Genomic DNA, 16687 nt, shown 5'->3' on the forward strand with positions numbered 1-16687 from the left:
CTGAAAAAAGATATTGAATTCCTAATCTGTGCTAGAGGAAATCTAGCAGAGTACTGGCAGAGTACTACCTCACTTTCAGGTGAAATTTCAAGTGCGAACACAGACTGTGTCTATAATATCAAAAGCAAACAAGGCAGCTGAATCCATCCTTTCCTACACATGATGAAGCTGATATTGTAAAAGAGGAGAATTGGTGCTTTGTGCACACCCAACAGGTTTCCCTTTTACATTTACAAATTGTATGTTTTCTGCCAAGATGTTTTATTTGTAGCAAGAATATAATATTTAGGATGAGAAAAATCATGCTAAATTTAGGGGCATTCCAGTGCTTGCAAGGATAGTTTATTTATTATATTTATACGCTGCGTTTCATTCAGGAGCTCAGGGTAGCACATATAACATTTCCTATTCTCATTTTCCTCCTCAACAACCCTTTGAGGTAGTTTGGGTTGAAAGAGAATGAGTGGACAGAAGTCACCCAATCAACAGCTTTGTCTGTGTTTGGACTAGAGTTGGAGTTTTTCCATTTATAGTCCAATGCCTTAACCATTATGCCACACTAATATACACTGAATATACTCTAGTCTAGTGTATTTCTAACTTTGGACCTTTTTTATTCCACCAGTAAGTTGTTAGCATTACTCAAAAAAGATAAAAATGTTTTCAAATTAAGCTTACTATCTTGAATAACAGTTATGGAAGGGATTCATATGCAAATAGTTTGGCTAAGCAACACCATTTATTTTTCTGTCCTTTTTGGACTGAATCTATTTTGAGCTCACAAACACGGTACATCTATTGACTGATGGCGATAACGATCTGACATTTATGTGGTGCATGTCAGGCAGATAGAACCCAAATGGTTTTATAAATGGTCCCACTGGATGGTACTAATTGTGTACAGTATATAAGGAGCACTTTGCTAAGTGTTAAAATGTAAATACTGATAAGTTGCAAGATCTGTATTATTTCTTTCCATAGTTTTAAATTACTGGCAATATTTCTACACTTGGCAGTTAGATGGTTACACTATTTACTCTAAAAAATTGATTGATTGACAAATGAGTCTTTGGAGAAAAATAATTCTTAATTTATTGACTAAATTGTCCTGCAAATTCTAGAATATTGTTTGTGTTTTGCTGTATTTTGTGGCATCTCTGTATACCTTTAGAAGAGACGTGCTATTCTTGAACACATGTTTGGCATGTTCAAACTGTATCCTTGTCAATTATAGTCCTTTATGAAAAAAACACCTCTAAATATCTGCCACTAACAAGCAGTCATCACAGAGAAGGACATCTCTGAAATCCTTGTGTACGGTTATCAAGAATTTCCCAAAGTTGTTACCAAACTGTCATTTTAAATGTGACCAAACAGAAAATAAAAATAAAGGATAGAGAGTGATTCTATGATTCCTTTAATCTATCTGTAGAGGCTGTGGATTGGATTGTCTCGAGGGCTTTAAGAAAACACTGAACAGCTTCCTCTTACTATTGGTTTATCTGGTCTTTCTGCACATTGCAAAGGGTTGGACTAGATACTCTTTCTGATCTCTTCCAAGTTCTATGAGTTTATGATTCTATAATCATATTTACTACATTTCATTTTAATTAAATATAAAGGAAATTTAATCAAATGTGATTCTTCCAACTACTTTTTCAAACGTATCCTTTGGCTTGTGCAAATGCATCTCCAGAAAAAAGTAGGGTACCCCTAACTTTTTGTCCTTAGTTTATGTCATGGCATGTCAACAGTCCCAAAATCATAATCATAATGGAGTAAGAAAGGCTGTGATGTTATTGCTACAGAAAATTAAGGTAGGAGATGACCAGGCTGAGCTCGAAGGAAGGGTCAAACGCATCATCAGTCTTGAGTCCCTTCTCACCCACAAGTGAGCTATTGCCATTGCTTGAATGCCATTGACTCTTATCTACTGCCAATTTGCTTTGACCATTAGTAGTTCATATTCTTGTAGAGAGCATTAGAATACAATATACCTATATTCATTTGTACTGCCTGGACTCCTGATTTTTTGCACTTGACAATTAGCATGAACAAGTTAATCCTAGCACTTGGAGATATCCAATGAAACTAAATGGTAGAAGTACTTCTCCCTAGTATCATAGTACAGGATATTATTCTAGTTGGAATCCACCTGACTTGTAAGATCTTATTGGGAGAAAAGAGCTCCACTTTCACTAAGAAGTAAAGGAGGCTGATACTGGCTCTTTGGAGGAATCTTCCAGTTCAAATAAAAAATCTGCTAAATTTGTTCCTTCCCAGGCCATATTTCAGAAAATTCTAAAAACAGAGCTCTTTCATAAACTGTTGCTGGTATAGAATTAGCCACTGATTTCTATTCATTTAAGGTATTTGATTGTTTATGATATATTAATAATAGATGCTTTAATTAGATGGACCATGGAAGTTTTAATTGTATTCCCTTCCTTTAAATTACCAAGAATAACTATGGATTGCAGCAAGAGAAAAGTGTGATAAATAAATACAATAAATAAAGCAAAAGGCAATGATGCCTCTCAATATGGATTGCTTTAAAGATTTAAATTATGCAAATGTAGAGAAAGAACACTGTGAATATTACCTTTAGTTCCAGAATCAGTATGCCTTTGAATGCCAGTTGCTGGGTAACAGTATCAGGAGGTTTGCTGTTTCAATCGCCTTATGATGATGGATTTAAAATGGCAATTGTTTGACTATTGTAGAACAAGCCTAGGGAACTAGATATTCGGTGGAATTTCTTCCAGTGTTCCTAACATCCATAGAATCTTCCTTGATATCTGAAATTGCGTGAAAGAGTTGCTGTTTGCAAAATGAATCATAAGCTGAACTCAATCAGAATTTCTCTTTAGACCTCCCCACAGTATGAATAGAAATATCTGGAACTGAGGGCAAAGCACGCTGAAGATTATGCTCCAAATGTATCTTTCACATAACTTTCAGGCTATGTAACGACCACTAAGCGCATGAGGTGTGCAGCTGTGCAGTATTCAGTTCTGAAGAATGCATAGATGTTTTGATCTGGTGCAAGCAGCTTCTCTGTAAAACAAGAAACAATGTTTTCTGGGTCTCACATGATAGTGGTATAAACCTAGGAAGACATGTGTTTGAATTAAGGAGGTGGTGATAGGTTGGTACTCCTTTACTGACATTAAATCACCTACGTTGTCCTGACCTGCATGACTGCCACCCAAAACCAGAAAAGGATGAGAGGCTTCTTTAAGGAGAAGGTGCCCACAAATGGACCAAAAATTCCATATCTTGTGTGATAAAATTTCCTGAATCTGGGAACAGGCTCCTGCAAATGATTGCAGCTCCAGAACCTCTATATAGTCCTTTGTCATTAGGCCAAATGAATAGCAACATTTTTCCGGTATTCGAATTCCCCTGCATATTTCTATGGACCCAATACATAAACTGGTGGATTCCAAGTAAGTTATCTCAACAGGTCCTTACAAAGAAAAGTTGCAGTAAACGTTTTACAAGGCCAGCATAAAAATTGGGGGCAAGGGGAAGGGTGGATCACCAAAATGTAGAGAAAAGATTAATCTTTGCAAGCCAAGCACAATTGCTAGTTTTTGTTTTTTAAAAAAAGTTTTCCAGAGTTACTTTCCCAGCCCCTTGTCAGACCCATCCTACTTCCTGTCATACGTACTCTGAATCCGATTAGTAAATACCTAATGCCCAAGGGAAATCTTACTATCCTTGTGTGGTATAGTAAATATATGAAACTTTCCGATCTGAGAGACGGTTACTTTTTTTTCTGAAAACAAACCCAAAGTTTGTTTATAGTAAGCTTTTATTATCAACGACTATTATTTGGCATCCTGTATTGCATAGACCTAGAAGTTTCCAGTACTGAATAAATTCAACAAATTATTTAACGATTTTGCAAATGTGGATTATTTACATAATCTCTCTCATAGTGATATACATAATATTGGAATGATCTGTTTGTTTTAGTATTAATTAAAAAGTTAATTTGTCTTCTAATGGTCCTTAAAAGCTCACTATGCTTCGTTTCATTCTGTCTTTATTTATAGATTCTGACCCAAGAGACTTGTGCACTATATGCCATGCTCAGTTAGGTGGTCTGACTGGAAATTATACCCTGTTCCTTGATTTTGGTTTATTAAAGTAGATGTATTTATTTATATCTGGATCCTGAAATTGAAAAGTAGAGATAAATTAATAAACAGATGATATTTTTAACATTGAGATAAATTTATCTGAAACACTAAACACAGCAGCACATGGGAAATATCTCCTCTTTCAGCCCACTGAATAACAGCATAGGCAATGGACAAAGACATTGTCCCTTCTTTCTCCAGAAAAAAAAAAAAGATTTTTAGACAGATGTTCCACATGTTTCAGATACAGTACTCAACTTTTATAAAGTACAGATAGATTTTATGGCCATGACTCAGATTTATCTTATTATGGTCTCAGTTGAACTGCACAAAATATTGACATATAAAATTTATATTTTGTCATAGGCAGAAGAGTTATGATTGTGTGTAGTTGTTATTCATCTACAACTTTCCCCTCCCAATTTAGGAAAAAAGCAGGGATGACAATAAACTCAGTGGCAAATGATAGTTTTGGGCACTGTACTGTCCATCTGTCCAAAAAGACCAAACATGGTTGATGCACGCGCACACACACCCACCCACACATACACACATGAAGACACACATCATTGTATGAAGATATACATTCAGAAGTACATTTAGCTGTAATGTTTTGTGCTGTTTATTTTTATTGTCTTTCTTCTTTTTCTTCTGTGCTTTTTTTACTGTATTCTTACTTCATTTATTTTATTTTCTATAAAATGCATTAAATATTTATTGGTGAAAAGGCAGGGCTTTTATATATACAGAAGTAGCATAAAGAAATCAACCTTTTTGTGATTTGGAACAGTTTTTCAGTTAGCCAATGGGAGTAACTCACTCTTGCTATTTTCTTCCAGACTGATCACAAGGGGCAAGAATACTCCAGATCCTCCTTCCTAATTAAAACTAATAAGTACGCAAATAAATAGAGGATTTACTTCATGCGGCTGATGAATCTTTATGTAATAATAAATCTGCAGGTCTTAAAAGCGTAACAAGATATTCTTGTTACAAAAGACTAAGCAAATGGAATGGCATCTTCTTGCACTAACCCTTATTTATCATTAACTTTCCAATCAATCTAAGCTTAAATCTACAAAGTTGATGAGTATCTATGTTTTGCTTTCTAAAGTGTTATGTACTATGCACGATGCCATCAGTGGACTGGTAAATTGTGGCTGGTATATTCCAGATGGTTGAGTGGTTCGATCTTCTGCTAAGTATGTAAACTTTCCAATTTAAGTATCAAGAATCTTTGTAAATTTACCAGAAAACAAATGTAACTTTCTGCTCATCAGACTTCCTTTCCTATTTTTGTAATGCAGAATTTCTGTATGATAAATCTTAACATTTGGGATATTTTTAAAAAATCGATATATACTGGGTGAAATTTTACTGTTTTTGGCATAACCATATGCTACGTTAATAGTATATAAAATCATCCATAAAGTAGAAGGCCAAACCCATCATTGTAATTAATAAATCAATTAAAATGTCGGTTTTGACCTTCTAGTTTATGGACAATTATATTGATGAGTAATAATGGAATGATATTTCGTTTTTTCCTTCTCTTGCTAAAGCTATGCAAAAACACATGTCAGCTTCAGTTGACTTCAGTGTTTTCTGTACTTATAAATCCCTTGAAGGACCTGTGTACTTGGTTGGTTATTTACAAGTACTTGTATTTAGCTTGAAATAATGGGGGATCTAGACTGTTCATATTCTTATATGGCACCCTCTGTAAGAACTCAGGATTTCTTTTTACAAACTTCTTACTGCAACTTATACATGAATACCAAAAGAACTGATCCCAAGTCTTTTATAATGTGGTCCAACAGAAGATGTTTGTCCTTGTTCCCAATGAAGTAATTCCTTGCCTCCTTCTGCTACGTTATAACTGCTACTTACAGGGATTCAACAGAACAAGTTTCCAAGCTGTATTTGTATGAATCACTTTGGAGTTTTTCCATTTGCAATCAAATTCTGCAACCTCTATCTGCTCTAGAGTTAATCATTCAACTTACTTCTAAAATGATCTTAGCCCTGAAGATTTCATGCTCTGCTCCAAATTTTCTTTAATTTTCAGAGTTCCCCACAGTAAAATACATTAGGGCAAACCTGTCCACTCTGTGTTGAAGTTAATTATGGTAATCCCCAAGCCATAAATACTAACTAGCAACAGAGGAACTTTTCAAGTAAATATGGTCCTAACTAGATTTATGGAAACATGTGGCTGGTGCCAATCTATGTCTTATTAGTAAATAAGACATGTTATGTGACATAATTTCCAGTTCCCTCATGGATCCCTCATGTAGAAATGTTTTGAAGAAAGTGACATGTTTTTCGATGTCCCCTTTACATATGGGACACATCTACATTTCACATGGTTTAAATCAATCAAATCAAGTTGCTTTCTGTAATGAATTTCAGCAGCCTTGAGGTGTTGTGTTCATGCATTCTCCCTTTTGAATGCATCTTAAATGCAGCAGCTAAACAGCTGTCAGTTACCCTGAGAACTCATATATGCAGAGGAATCTCAATTCAGAACTCAGTAGGGTGTGGCTTTTTTCTCAGATGAATAGCATGAGGAATTGCTGTGCAAGTTAAATTAGGACATGACACCACATTTTCTGCTACTATTATTGTTCTGTCATTTTCAGGCTCAACATGTGTGGGCTAGCAGATTGCCATTCCCCAGGTTATACATGCATGGATGGCATTCACTCAGTTATAGAACTGCAATGATTCTGTATTGACTTTCAGTCATTCTACATCAGACACGTCAAACTCGCAACGTCATGTGACATCGCGCAACGTATCGGAGCTTTTTTGCCATTGCCGGCAATGGGGTGGGCGCGGCTCCGGTATGATGAAACCAGCCCGCGGGCCGGCAGTTTGACACCCCTGTTCTACATTGACATTCAATGATCACAGATGCTTTAGTGAGCAGGCAGTTAAACTAAATAACTCTTTAAGTTGTCTTCCAGCTATTATTCTATGGATGGAATTTGAGCGAGACTGTGATATTTGGGTCTTGATGTCTATCTTTGGGTCTTAGTTTCTACTTTACTAGTCATACAGTTGCAGGTAGTCCTTGACTTACAACAGTCATGGAGCCTAGAATTTCCATTGTTTGTCATGACAGTCATAACTTGAGGAACTCACATAATCAATCCAGGTTTTATGACATATGGGGAGACATAAAGCGAACACAGCAAATGTAGAGTGAATGCAGTAATCATTAAGTGAATGCCACAGTGGTTAAATGAACCCCTTGTCCAGCAAAAGGCTTCTGGCAAAAATTTAATAAATAGTCGTGTGACTGCGGGAGCCTGTCAATGGCCATAAATGCAGGTTGGTTGTCAGGTACCTCAAATTCAATCACATGACTGGGAGGAGTGTCTGTTGGAATTTCAAAACCGGATCGTAAGTACCTTTCGGGGGGGGATGGTCTATCAACAGTCGCTAAGTAACTACTTATAAGTCAAAAACACAAAACTTTTTTATGTAATAACTGAAAAAAATCACTCTAGCTTGTTTTTTAAGGGAGGCTCAAAAATGTGCGCACATGTGTGTGAGGTATATGTATATGTGTCCTTGAGTTATTCAGTTATATTCTGTTGTTTTGTGCTTTTGACAAATGGCATTTGATCATTATAGTGGATTATTAGCAACAGTTTCAAACTACATCCCTGTCCAAGTGCTCTTTCTGTGTACCCACCTAAACATCTATTCTTGCAAGAGCAGTATGAGATTGATATAGTACAGGATTCTGCTGAAGAAAAGACCTCATGGAGAGGCAGTGTGATGTAGTAATGAAAGTGTGGATTTAGACAAGGGAAATCCAGGTTTTATTCCAAGTTCAGCCAGGATGTTCTCTTGGTGATCAGGAGCTAGTTACTCTGCCTCAGTCTAAACTACCTCACAGAGTAATTCCTCTGGTGAAAAATAGAAGGAAAACATATTATATATATATTACTATGTGCTCCTGAGTGCAAGGTAGAGTATAAATTGTCATCAATCATCATGTCCTCCATTGAATCACTGCTCCTCTGATGAATAAATAAAGGCTTTTAATTCATGTCATGCTACATTGGCTGCATTGTGGTTAACTACTCAGGCAATTGTCCCCTAACAAATTAACCTACGAACTCCAAAAAATCATACCCACTGTCTTAGACAGCTTCTTAATTTAACTTAATTTTATGCCAGCTGGAACACTGTTTTCTCAGACTTGTCTGGATGAAAATTGTATCAAATAATTTCCATATTACAGGTTAATTGTTGAAAGAATGGAAAATAGGTACATAGAGGGAGAGGGGACTAGTTAATGGACCAAAACAGTTCTGAACTTTATGAACAGCAGAGATTTTTCAGAAATCCTGTTATGGTTTCATAGCTCTAATTACTTTTATTTAGTTAAGAAGTCAAATATTTACAAGTTTTGGAAGGCAAAAGCTCTATGTTTCTCACCCACAAAGCTCATAAACTAACCATAAACCTAACCATAAAAGCCTTTATATATTCCCATCCCTTAAATTTTTATTGTTAAGCAAGTTCCTTTTGAATGGCTAAATTGCAGTAAGAATTTAATGGTATTCAAGATACACTCACCAAAATATGTCACAACAGAAATTTCCCAATCTCTTCTCTTTATTAGATCCCCTTATGCCCCCTTCCATCTCTCTGTGTTTGGAAAGTGGGATCAAGTTTATTTATAGGAGAACATTCTATTTGCAGGAGAAAATCATCATTATCACCATCGCCATCTGTAGAAAAGAATATATGATATTTTTATGAATTTGAACTTATTTCCAGATAGGGGACTAGTTAATGAATTTAGAGACAGGTGGAACTATAAATTACAGCTTGTAACATCTGGTATAGTATTACGGTGAGCAGAGAAAGTCTTCTACTATTGTTAGCCAACTCACCACAGCTTTTCTTTCTCAAAGGTAAATGTTTAAATTGAGAAAGTTGTGTTGAAATCATCTTTGTAATCAGGTGTCTTCTTTTGATTTGATGTAATTTATTATTGCCATCTAGGAAAGTATTCGAAAAATCATCACAATTATTTTCCACTCATTATGCTCAAGAAAAGCTAAATACACAGCATATTCATTTATTGCTCTGCTACAATTCATTGGTTTTCCCATCCTTGATCAAGATCCGTAGACCTGAGGATCAAGTACGGGACAGGGCCTTTGAGTGGTGGGAGTAAAAAAATAATAACTGATTATAGCTGCCATCTTTTTTTATACTTTCCCTCCCGATACCCCTGTAGTGAGTTGTGGTGTGTAGGAGAGTTGCAATGGGAATTCTGAGAAAATTGAACACAGAGAACTAGAATACTATGATTGTTTTCCTAAAAGGAGTGAAAAGTCTTTTGATTTTTTTGTTATGTTAATAAATGTTTCCAATGCTGTATGTTGGTTGCACATTATTATTGATTTCTTTTTATTGCATTGCTTTTAAATTAATTTGCAGAGGTTGAGATTTATATTCCTTGGAATCATTTGCAACTGAAGTGGACTGTATGCCCAGAAAGTAACATATAGTAAGTTTTTCCCACTGTTGCCTCTCGCTTCATATCCCATTCCACTATGGAGTTAGAAGCATGGGGATATTATTGATGTAATGGGGTGAGAAACTCTATTGCCTTTCTAATATTCTCCCATTCCTTGGTTCTAAGGCATTAACACTATTAACATTAACACAAAAGTATTATATCTATGACCAAAATACTTAAAATATCTTCTCACCATCACCTATTCCTCACCATCACCTATTCCTCAGAGATGTCCTGGTTGTTTGAATCAATCTTAATCAAAGTCCTGAAATAAATTCAAAAATCACATTTAATTTTTCCTTGCATTTGATCATTTTAATTGATTATGAAGTTTATGAGATTTTTTTAAACACTATTTTTGTATGGAATGCTGTCTGTCTGTCTGTCTGTCTGTCTTTCTATCTATCTATCTATCTATCTATCTATCTATCTATCTATCTATCTATCTATCTATCTATCTATCTATCTATCTATCTATCTATCTATCTATCTATCTATCTATCTATCTATCTATCTATCTATCTATCTATCTGATTTCTAAATAAATAGAGTTTATGCAATGCCAATATTGTGTACTTATGGCAAACCTATTAAATCACTGAACAATAGTTCCTCCAAAAAATGAGTAGTAGTCTTGTGATAGTGAAAACAATTAAAGAGAGAAATTATTCAGTGGCAAGTAATTTGAAATACAGAGTTGTCTAATTTGAAGTGTGTGAAAGATTAACACATTTTTAAAAATAATTACAATGTTGTTAATATGTCAGTGCCTCTTATTTACAAGGCATAAAAGATTGTGGTGGCTTAATCTTCTGATCCATGGATAAATGATGCACATTGTAATTGTGTTTCATTGCCTATTTTAGTAATAGTATGTAGCATATTGATTGAACAATTTAGTTTTAAACTCATGAGAGCAGGAGGGCCCAAGGAGCTTTTAGAGGTTGGGAGGGAAAATATACATCCTTCCAAGGTGACCCTATATGCTGAGATTTCACCTCAGGGACAGAGTTCCTGTCAGCCCTACCAGGTAAACCAGATGGGAAACATGGACAGCTGAACTAATTTTACTGTATTGTAAAGCTACATTAACAGAGTGTTGTAAATCTGAAGGCACAAATTTTCCATCACTAACTTTTAACAGCTTGATCCATTAGGGTGGGTTCTTCTGAAGTTTCTTTCTCTGACCATTAAGCCACTGGGGGCTCCTGCCTCTCTTATCTGATTGTTTCCTAGAAGCTTCTCTTTCTATCTTTCCCCAAGGTCTTTCACACATAATTACCTTTGCTCACTTCCAGCTACAAAATACTTTCCTTAGGGTTAATTGCAAGCCTGAGGATCTGTCAGATGTGAATTAGACCACAATAGGATTGCAACAGAGATGCAACTTAGTTCCTTATTTAACTATTTATTTAACTAACCGTTATAATAACTTCGTAAAGTTTTGACAATCTAGACTTCTACTTTCTTAAGTAAAATGTTAGACATACCACTAGACATACTACTATCCTACATACTACTATGCTAATGATGCAATAATTTGTCCTAAACAACCATAGCATTCTGAGCTTTAACTTCTTATTCTAGGCAAGTACTTCTGGTCGTCAGTTATAGGTAGTCCTTGACTTACAGCTGTACTGGAGCCTGCCCTTTATGGTTGTAAGTCATGACAGTTGTAAAGTATGATTTTATTTGGTGGCAATCGTTAAGCAAATGTGATGGTTGGTAAGCAAACCAGTTTTGCTGAAAACTGGAATGCTGGTTTGGGGCAAAAACATCATAAAACCAGGTTATGGGGGACTGCAGAATCCTGCAAACAGACATAAATGTCATCTGACAATGAGATAAGTGGAATATAAATTTAATAAATAATATGTCAAGGATGAAACTTTGGTAGTTATGTGCCTCTGCATTTCAATTTGCCTTTAGATCAGGTATGTCAAGCCCGATCACATTGCGGGCTGTATGGTAACATATCAGGAGTTTTTCATCTTTGCGGGGCTGGGGTGGGCATGGCCTACGTGGGCCAGATGTCCATGGGCCGTGAGTTGACATGCCTGCTTTAGATTAAGGGGTGGGGAGGTGTTACTTTCAAGTGGGTAGATGGAGAAACGAAACCTCTTTGATTCAGCTGCAGACCGTGAGACCTTGAAGCCTTGTCAAGGACACCATAACAGATGAGGATTTGAAGCAGACGGTTCCCATAACAAAGTGGACTTGTTGATATGGATTACATAAGACGTTGGGGGTTTGGCTGGGAAAACTATTATTTAAGTCTATGAATTGGTATTGGAACCTCAGAGTTAGTTTTTCTTCGACATAACCAAGCTATGTATTCAATAAACAGTAAGCTTTTCAGAAACGAAATGAACCTGGAGTTTTATATGGATTCTCAAGCTGGATGTTGACATAATATTTAAATAAAATGTGGGCCGATTGTCGAACACCTGAAAGCTAGTCATGTAACCATGGGGCTAACAGCCATTTGACCTTCAGAATTGTAATAAATACATAAGTACCACTGGGGAGATCTGTCATAACTTTGAACAATCACTAAGCAACCGTTTGTAAGTTGAGGACCACTGTATAGCAACACCAAAGTGTTGGTATTTGCTAAAAGATCTTTGAAACATAAATGGCAAATAACTAGCAATGCTCTAGACAGGGAATCTATATATGATCTGGGAATGGTTTTGGGGACTATTGGGTCCTAGGGGCAGAACAGCTTGCCATTAAGAAGTGCTACCACCACCACCACCACCACCATCATCATCACCACCATCATCATCATCATCTTTCTGTGTAGAGGCAGATATTTATGGCAGTTGCCATCAAAGTCTTTGAGGCTGGAGCTTTAGCTCAAATGCAGTACTTTATGGCTCTCAGGTGTGCTTTTATTGCAGTTTTACCAAATTGGAAAGGATTCATTTCAGTTTTCTTTTTTCTCTTTCTTGTCTTCTTTGTAGCCTTATGTGTGCCTAGTGTAGCATTACAACTGGAAGCAGGACGGATTAAGGTTGAGGCCAAGACCTGGCTTTTATGATTAATTAGTAGCTTAATTAAATTTCTTCCTAGTGGGTTTAGCATCACTTACTATGATTGACAATTTTCAGTCTAATTGACATGGAAATGTAAACTCCAAATTGGCTTTACTTGGATTCTCTTTTAATTGCCTATGGGGTTTGATAAAGGGAAACAGACTAGATCAAGAACTTTAGATTGTGAGCATCAGTAGGATTTGGCTAAGCTGCCAAGTGCAGTTTACCCTGGAGTAATTTTGAGTTTTTCCCAGCCAACCTCAAAAGTAACTCAACTAAGCACCTTGAGGCAGTATATGGTCTTTGCACTGTTTTACCATTAGAATTTTTGGAGGGTGGATTTTCATGATACCACATGAGGGCTTGGGGGAGGTTGAGACTCTGATTCATGTTTTGTACTCATTTTTCATTATATTTGTGCCATCATATTTGTGCAATTGGTTCTTGGTTGATGGATGAGGTAGAGGTGATATAATACTGTGCATACTTCCTTTTTATTGGCAGACATAAATACAGCTGTTACTCCAAATATGGCCAAATGTTGCAGCTTGTTGCGTCTGCTAAATGGCTCTTTAGGAATCAAATTAGTGACGAGCTATTCAAACTTCGAGCTTTCTCTGGATTTCTGACAATATTTTTTCTGCAGATATTTGGTCTACTTTATTACCTTCTTATTCTGGATTGGCCAGTTATTATAATAAAGATTTGATTAAAATGAACAGTCGAGTGCTTAGGTAGCAGAAATTTGACTACTGCTTGTTTCAGGAAAGTGAACAGATTGAATTAGATAAAATAGTGCATGCACTCTGTTTGACATGACATTACAGCTAAACTTGTGTACGCTTTCTATGCTTAAGATGCTTGATTCAGACAGTTTCTAAAGTGGACACAATCTTTATGTGATGAAAATGTAGCTGTGACCTCTTCCCTTCTATTGTGCACATTTCAGAATTTTGAAATCACACTGGGAACCCAGTTGGCATGATTGCATAAATTCTCTTTGTGACACAATTATGCTGTACATTATGTTACGAAATTGATGGAAGGAAAGGTTTCCTGGTTCTCATCATGTGAACAATTGCTTTCCTGTGACTTTCTTTGCTCCTCTAAAGTTGCAAGGAGCCACTTTACTTACTGGGTTTTTGCTCTCTTTCTTAAAATCTGAATTTGCCTTCCACCACTACTTGTAGAAAAACCCTACCGTTATTTTCTTCAGCTAAATCCAGTACTTGGGGGATGATGATGATGATGATCATGATGATCATGATGATCATGATGATTATTATTATTGATCATTGCACAGTCAGTCAGATGTTCAGACTGGACTTGGAATTTTTGTCTACCTATTGAGTCCTTACCAAGGACCTGGGATAGGCAGATGTGGATGTTTGATGGTATTACAGATATCGTCGCAGGATGGAAGCAGTTCCTAGTAAGGCTGCCTTTTGCAATTGACTAATGGCAAATTTGTCAATGCCAATAGTGTTCAAGTGGTGCCCCAGTTGTTTTGGGTTTGCACCCAAGGTGCCTATTACTATTGGTACTAGCCTTGCTTGCCTTTGCCACAGTCTTTCGATTTCTATTTGTAGGTCTTTGTATTTTGTTATCTTCTTTCTCGTCTATTCTGCTATCTCCAGGCACTGCCACGTCCACTGTCCAGACTTTTTTGTCTTTCTTATCGACAGTTGTTAAGTCCAGGGTGTTACGTTGCAGGTGCTTGTCTGTTTGAATTCTGAAGTCCCAGAGCAGTTTAAATTCATCATTTTCTATGTATATTATTACTCAATAAGTCTATTTTCTGGCTGTGGGTAATGGCTGTGTTCATGGCTTGGATTTGCACAATTTGCTAAACCAGTAAAAACAAAACAACCCGCCTCCCCAAAGATATCAACCTTCAAATTCCTTATAAAATCGCAAGTTTAGCCACTGACCTGCAACAGGTCCGTTCCTTGGGATCATCTGACTGTGCCATGGAATGAGTGGTCAATGAAATGTGTCAGATTGCACACAACCCAAAAATATCACATTTGTTCTCTGCTTAACTACAGTAAGACTAAGGATAACTTTAATCTGCTTCCTGTGTGGGCTGGGAGGTGAACATAAAGAGAACTTCAAAAGGATGCAGCAGAAAAAAGAGATCGCTGGGGTGTGTTCATGTGGTAGTTAGGTACAAGTGAGGAAAGCCTTTTAACTATTGAAGTTAGAAGAGACCATTTAGGCTATCAATGCAGGAATCCTAATTAAAGTACCCCCTACAAATAATTGTGCGACCTTTGTTTAAAAAGCTCAGTAGAGGTTTTCCAAGCACTCTGTAATAAATCATCACTCTCCCAACAATTAATCATTAGCTCAACTTTGACTTGATTTGATAGACATGGAGTTTCTAAATTAAAACTTTAAACATGGGCAAAAATGTAGCCAGAGAAACCCTAAATTGCCTGCTGATCTCAGAGAGTTTTATATATTCTAAGGGTTTATAGTTAAGTACTTTTCATACCTCCCTTCCAGACTCACAGATAACTGGTTTAGTGCCTGGTAACCTTGAAGTTGTGTGGTTGTGATATGTTAATATAATGGCTACCTCCACCCCAAGAATTGTTAGTTGCCACATTGTCCTAGAGGAGTAAATTGGGCAAGATCAGAAACAAAGGGCTTGAGACAAAACTAAGAATGCATAAGGGTCAACTGCTTGTCCTATTCCCAAACAATTCTCAATCTATTAATGAGAAAAAGAGACAAGATTTGAACCTTGGTTCTGCTATATACATGGTTTCATCTTTCAATTTTCAGTTGCTGGTTCTCTTTATGCTAACAGTTTTTGTGTTGAATCTCTCCCTGTATGCCTTCTAATTACAGTATAAGTCTGAATGAAGCCAGGCATCAAACTTTATACCCAACATCCTTACTGCATATGCCCAATCATCTCCACTCTCACTTTATATTAAAACTTAAATGACATGTTTTTTACCTCTTCTCAAAAGAGTATGAAGAGATCAGATACCCTAACAGGGCTGTAGCAATTAATTGCAAGCAGAATGTAGTTTTTCTGTAGCTACTGACCCGTCTCATTGTTGATCATATAGCATAACACAAATCATGTTTATTTTAATAGGCATTTCAGAAGGCATGATTAGAATTTATTTTCTATTTTAATGATGTTAATAAATATGGATTTATGACCTCGATTATAATAAAATCCTATAATAACAGCTTTTGATGTTATTGAATGAGGCCAACTAACACTTTGAGGATTTCTGATTTCTGTATCAGTGTACTTATTTTCTAGACAAAGCAATAGCTTTACCGAAGTGTAATGTGGTGCTTTTAAAGATACAGATAAAGATACAGATAAAGATACAGATAATCAGTATATGAGGGCAATATTTCAAGTACAGGTAGTCCTCACTTTACAAGCCTAGCTGGGACGGATAACTCTGTCATTGTGGCTGCACTGACTTATGTCAGCAGTTCTGATTCTTTTGGTTCTGGTTGATTTTGGTTGTTAAGCAAATCATGCATGATACAGTAAGTGAGATATCCCATGACTGTGACTTGAGACCTCCTACTGGCTTCCCCATTGACTTTGCTTGTCAGCTGGGAAGGACACAGATGACAATTGTGTGACCACAGGCTGCTGTGACTGTTATCAATGCATGATAGTTGCCAAGTGTCTGAATCACAATTACGTAACTGCAGGAGATGCTGCGAGGGCCACAACTTTGAGGACCGGTCATAAGTCCATTTTTTTTTCTCAAATATAAATTTTTATTATTTTCATCATAAAAAAAAGCACATCACAAATACATCACAGTGTAAAAACCCTACCCCCCACCCCCCACCCCCGGACTTCACAAACCTAATCCCAGGATACTATTCAACTAAAAGTAAACTAATATTAATATCCCTAACTCCACAAAATATTATTCTACATAAGTAGGTGAAATATATAA

Source organism: Protobothrops mucrosquamatus, unplaced genomic scaffold (assembly GCF_001527695.2).
Source record: "Protobothrops mucrosquamatus isolate PMUCROS unplaced genomic scaffold, P.Mucros_1.0 scaffold1299, whole genome shotgun sequence".
Classification (NCBI taxonomy): domain Eukaryota; kingdom Metazoa; phylum Chordata; class Lepidosauria; order Squamata; family Viperidae; genus Protobothrops; species Protobothrops mucrosquamatus.